This window comes from Myotis myotis, unplaced genomic scaffold (assembly GCF_014108235.1).
Source record: "Myotis myotis isolate mMyoMyo1 unplaced genomic scaffold, mMyoMyo1.p scaffold_m19_p_16, whole genome shotgun sequence".
Taxonomy (NCBI): Eukaryota; Metazoa; Chordata; class Mammalia; order Chiroptera; family Vespertilionidae; genus Myotis; species Myotis myotis.
This window is the reverse complement of record NW_023416320.1, coordinates 53,143,333-53,149,286: the sequence shown is the minus strand read 5'-3', so window position 1 is coordinate 53,149,286 and position 5,954 is coordinate 53,143,333. Positions and strand designations below refer to the sequence as shown.

The 5,954-nt window shown below is 47.5% G+C and overlaps 1 long non-coding RNA gene across 2 annotated transcripts; it reads right to left on the bottom strand.

Annotated features, from left to right (window-relative positions):
- Positions 1-194: 194 nt before the first annotated feature.
- On the bottom strand, positions 195-5,703 carry LOC118670482. Of its 2 annotated transcripts, none has more exons than XR_004972349.1 (3): positions 4,789-5,703; positions 3,606-4,535; positions 195-358 (listed from the first exon to the last, which is right to left on the bottom strand). It is a non-coding gene; the product is annotated as an uncharacterized LOC118670482 (long non-coding RNA). The 2 variants fall into 2 exon arrangements; XR_004972350.1 differs by having other exon boundaries at positions 3,606-4,531.
- Between the last annotated feature and the right edge of the window lie 251 nt (positions 5,704-5,954).

Here is a 5,954-nt window from a genome sequence, read left to right as displayed (position 1 = left end):
TGAATGAGATGATCTGAGTGAATTAATTGGCTCTTCCAGGGACAAGAACATGTTAATTTATTTATGTTCCCAATTAGTACAAAAAATGTGCTCATCAAACAATTTGGAAGAAAATACATGTAAACTTGAAAGAGTAAATGATCTGTATTATAAAAGGTCAGTGGCCCTAACGCTGTAACGCCATAATGACCAAAAGGCCAGTCACCAGGAGGTGCATTGATGGGTCTCGCTGCGCTGCGGGTCTCGGTCTCGCGGCATGGCGGGTCTTGGGTCCTGCGGCGGGTCTGGGAACTCGCACAATTTTGCGCGCTGGGCCTCTAGTAACTACATAAATGTGGTAGCTCAGGATTACATGTACCTTTGAAAGTACAGTAATAAAGATTATTGTTAAAAAAACTACCTTGTTATATTCCATTTTTTAAAAAAATAAGATGTAATTTCCAAAATTGCCTTGAGATCTTATTCTGAAGTTTTCATGTTTAAGAACATATATTTCTTTATATATAATATTCACTTATTTTTTCTAGTATTTTCATGGTTTCATTTTAAAAATGTAGATTTCATATCTATTTATAACATACTTGATGTAAGGTATGAAATAAGAATCTAAATTATTTCTTATCTTATTGGTTAACTAATTGTAATAGCATTATACATTAAATAATCCATTATTTTCCTATTCATTTGAAATCTCATTTGATTATAGGGTGGGGCAAAGGTAGGTTTATAGTTGTTTGTATGGAAAATAATACACTGATCCTATCTAATAAAAGAGAAACATGGTAATTGGCGTACAACCGCTACCCTTCCCATTGGCTAATTAGCATGATATGCAAATTAACTGCCAGCCAAAATGGTGGCTAATTTGCATACATAGGCTCCAGGTGGCAGAGCGAAGCCTGGGGAGGACGCAGGCGTTCTGCCTCAACCCACTGGTGGAGGGCCTCTGGGCCTGCTTGGTCAGCACTGCGGGGGGGGGGGGGGGGGGGGGGGGCGGGGGGGGAGCAGAGACACAGGCCACAGGGGGGCCCGCACCCAGAAACCCCAAGCCCTGCCTCAGCGCTGGGGTTGGGGGAGCAGAAACACAGGCTGCGGGGGGAGGGGCGCACCTAGTTGCCCCAAGCCCCGCCTCGCACTGCGGTTGGGGGAGCAGAGACAGAGCCCATAGGGGGACCAGCACCCAGCCACCCCAAGCCCCATGGCCCCGGGGGCGCTGGGGCCGCTGGGGTCAGAGTAGCAGAGACACAACCCACAGGGGAACCAGCACCCAGCCACCCCAAGCCCCTGCCTCAGCGCTGGGGTAGGAGGAACAGAAACACAGCCCTCAGGGGTCCCGGCAGCCAGTGGCCCCAAGCCCCGCCTTGGGCTGGGGTCAGAGGAGCAGAGGCACAGCCCGCAGGGGGGCCGGCACCCAGCAGCCTCAAGCCCCACCTTGCCGCTGGGGTCAGAGGAGCAAAGACACATCCTGCAGGGGGGGCAGCACCCAGCAGCCCCAAGCCCCGTGGCTGAGGAGGCTCTGGGGCTGCTGGGGCTGCTGGGGACGCTGGGGCCAGAGGAGCAGAGACACAAGCCTGCAGCGGGGCCCAGCACCCAGCAGCCTCAAGCCCCACCTGGGCGCTGGGGTCAGAGGAGCACAGACACAGCCCGCAGCGGGGCCGGCACCCAGAAGCCCCTAACCCCAAGGCCGCAGAGGCACTGGGGCCACTGGGGCTGCAGGAGACGCACAAACCGGCAGGAAACCTGTGGAAAGGGAGATAAACTATCATAACTATATCTCTCTTTCCACAAGATGAGAAAACTGACCCTGATTATTTAGTGATATGGCCCACGCCTTTCTACAAGCACAGGGTATATTATGATCACTCCCAGGAAGGTCTGGTCAGAATACTGTCTCCAGGGAATAAGGCTACTGTGGCAAATTATCTGAGAGAGGAAACAAGCTTTTGTTGGGTTTATTCTGAAGGTCAGAGAACAGACCACCCCAACATATGCCATGTTGTTATATTGACGATATTGACCTGCAGATGCTTGAAAAACAGCAAATGCAAGGAGAGGTTTTCACTGAAGTCTCCTCTGCCTAAAATCGGACCCCCCAAAAGGCTCCCTTGATGGGAAAAGTGCCATCAGCCAGTGAAGACTGACTCCTGTCACAGGACAGGAGACTAGAAGTTGACATCACATCCAAACTTTGTTACAAACTATCTCCCCCACCCCCATTCATCTTTCCTAAAAATCATGTACTCTCCTCTAAGAGGCCTACATCTTCCGTCCCCTTTCCCTAGGAAGAAGGTATTTAAATCTGGATTCTAAGCCACTTTGGGAAGTTATTCATTTTTCTCTGGGATCTCCCACATATACACGAGGTACACATGTTAATGAACTTTGGTTTTTCTCTTGGTAATCTGTCTTTCATTACAAGGGCCCCCGCTAAGAACTCAGAAGGGTAGAGGAAAACTATTTTTCCTCCTCCATAATTCTATCTCGGGAAATCAAGTCCTGGGCTGAACAGTGAGCTTGGCTCAAGTGCCAAGCAGTCCCGGCTGAGGGGAGGGAAGCTTCCAGGGGGAAATCAATGATACTGGCATCAAAGTAGGACAGAGGGCACACGCATGGTTGCTGGTGGAGTTTAAAGTGGTTCAGTATTTTTGGAGGATGATTTGGCAAAATGGATAGAAATGTCCAAGGTACATCCAAGAGTCTTCCAGGAATCTCATCTGCTGAGATAAAGCACGAGTGCGTAAGCCCTGGTCAGAACCCAGGATGCTACTGCGGGCTCCCCTTCCATGATGGGAAAACCTGCTAACAACCTGCATTTTTAGGCAAGGTGGCATCTATACTAATAAAAAGGTAATATGCTAATTAGACTGAACATCTTCCAGACGAGGTTCCGACATCCTTCTGGACAAAGCCATGGTGGCAGGGCTGAGGCAGAGGCGGTTAGAGGTGATCAGGCAGGCAGGGGAGAGCAGTTAGAAGGATCAGGACAGCAGGGGAGAGCAGTTAAGGGTATCAGACCATCAGGGGAGAGCAGTTAGAGGGATCAGGCCAGCAGGGGAGAGCAGTTAGGGGGATCAGGCCATCAGGCAGGTGAGTAGTTAGGTGCCAGCAGCCCTGAGGGGTCCCAAATTGGAGAGGGTGCAGGCCAGGCTGAGGAACTCCCCGCTCCCGTGCACGAATTAGGGGCAATCAGGCGGGCATGCAGGTGAGTGGTTAGGAGACAGCAGTCCAGGAGTGTGAAAGGGATGTCCAACTGCCTGTTTAGACCTGATCCCGGCAGTCGGACATCCTGGGATCAGGCCTAAACCAGTAGTCAACATCACCCAAAGGGTCCGAGATTGGAGAGGGTGCAGGCTGGGCTGAGGGACACCCTCCTCCCATGCACGAATTTCGTGCACTGGGCCACTAGTTAATAAATAATAATACAAGAATAAATTCTGTGTTTCACTTTTTTGCTTGGTTCTGGACCACTACAATAAAGTGAATATCACATTAAAGCAAGTAACTCAAATTTTTTGTTTTCCCAGGGCATATAAAAGTTTATGATCTATTATAGATATTAAATGCACAATACATTATGTCTAATAAACAGTGTATAATAAACATACCTTAATTTAAAAATTCTTTATTGCTATAAAACGCTGACCATAGCCTTCAGCGAGTCCCGATCTTCCTGCTGATGGAGGGGCCTTGCCTTGACGTGGTGGCTGCTGAAGGCTGGCAACTTCTCAAAATACGACAGTACTGAAGTCTGCTGCAGCGACTGACTCTCCCTTTCATGAGCGACTTTGCAGCATGCGAGGTTGTTTGACAGCATTTTATCCACAGAACTTCTTTCAAAATTGGAGTCCATCATCTCAAACTCTGTTGCTGCTTCATCAACTAAGTTTTGGAATATTCTACATCCTTTGTTGCCATTTCAGCAATTTTCACAGTATCTTCAGAAATGGATTCCTCCCCAAGAAACCACTGCTGTTGCTTATTCTTCAGATGCAATTTCTCATCCATTAAACTTTTATCATGAAATTGCTGCAATTCAGTCCCATATTCAGGCTCTAATTCCAGTTCTCTTGACGTCTTCATATCTGCAGCTACTCTCTCCACTGAAGTCTTGACCCCCTCAAAGGCATCTATGAGGGTTGAAATCAACTTCTTCCAAACTTTGTTAATGTTGATATTTTGACCTATTCCCATGAATCATGAATGTTCTTAATGATATCTGGAATGGTGAATCCTTTCCAGAAGGTTTTCAGTTTACTTTGCCCAGATCCATCAGAGGAACCACTATCTATGGCAGCTGTAGCCTTACAAAATGTATTTTGTAAATAATAAGACTTGAAAGTTGAAAGTACTCCTTGATTCATGGGCTGCAGAATTGATGTTGTGTTCGCAGTCATGAAAACCACATCGATCTCCTTGTACATCTCCATCAGAGCTCTTGGGTGACCATGTGCCTTGTTAGTGAGCAGGAATATTTTGAAAGGAATCTTTTATTCTGAGCAGTAGGTCTCAGCTATGGACATACATTTTCTTTCTTTCTTTTTTAAATATATTTTTATTGATTTCAGAGAGGAAGAGGGAGAGAGAAATAGAAACATCAATGATGATAGAGAATCACTGATCAGCTCCCTCCTTGCACGCCTCCTACAGGGGATCGAGCCTGCAACTCAGGCATGTGGCCCTTGGCTGGAATCGAACCTGGGACCCTTCAGTATGCAGGCCAATGCTCTATCCACTGAGCCAAACCAGCTAGGGCTGTGGATGTAAATTTTCAGCAACCATGTTACTTACAACAGGTGTGCTGTCATCCAGGCTTGATGTTCCATGTATACAGCAAAGGCAGAGGACATGTAGCACAATTCTTCAAGACCCTAGGATTTTTAGAATAGTAAGTGAGCACTGTCTTCAACTCAAGTCACCAGCTGCCTGAGCCCCTCACAAAACCCCTGGACATGCTGTGGAGGCCATTCCTGACCGGCAACACCATGGGCCTGTCCTTCAAAGCTCTGAGCCAGCACAGACTGCTCGGCTCTGGCTATGAAAGCCTAGGTGGCATCTTCTCCCAGGAGAACATGTAACTTTTCTTAATCAACGATCCTTCCCCAATGTTTCAATTTATCTATAATATGCCTATGACATATATGTGTATGTATTTGTTATTCTTGCTTGGGTATATATTTTCTGCACTTATATATATAAAATAGCTGTTTAGACATCTCAATATGTTTTTTTACTGATTTTTTGAGAGAGAGGGAGAGGGATAGAGAGAAACATCAATGAGAGAAACATTGATCGATCCACTGCCTCCTGTATATGCCCCACACTGGGGATCGAGCCCACAACCTGGGCATGTGCCCTGACCAGAATTGAACCATGACCTCTCAGTTGCTGGGTCCATGTTCAACCACTGAGCCACACTGGCAGGACAGACACCTCAACTTAAATATCCTATTATAATGTCACTAGAGGCCTGATGCATGAAAATTCATGCAAGAGTAGGCCTTTCTTCCCCCAGCTGCCAGCACCGGCTTCCCTCCGGCACTGGGACCCGGGCTGGCTTCCCCTGGGTCACCTGCAGGCATCCGGAACCCAGCTGGCTTCCCTCTGGCCCCAGCTTCGTCAGGAAGGACATCCGGAATGATGTCTGGAAGACGTCTGGTCTAATTAGCATATTACCCTTTTATTATTATACTAGAAGCCCGTTGCATGAAGATTCGCGCAATAGGCCTTCCTTCCCCTGGCTGCTGGCACCTGTTTTCCTCCAGCACCCGGGACCCAGGCCTTTGGTCTGGCCACAGCGAAGAAGTCTTCAGTCTTCACTCTGTACCTGTGTATGCAAATACTGCCATCTTTGTTGGATTCATTTTCATAGTCACTCTGATTGGCTGGTGGGCATAGCAGAGTGATGCTAATTTGCATGCTTCTCTTTTATTAGTATAGATATTTACAAGTCCCAA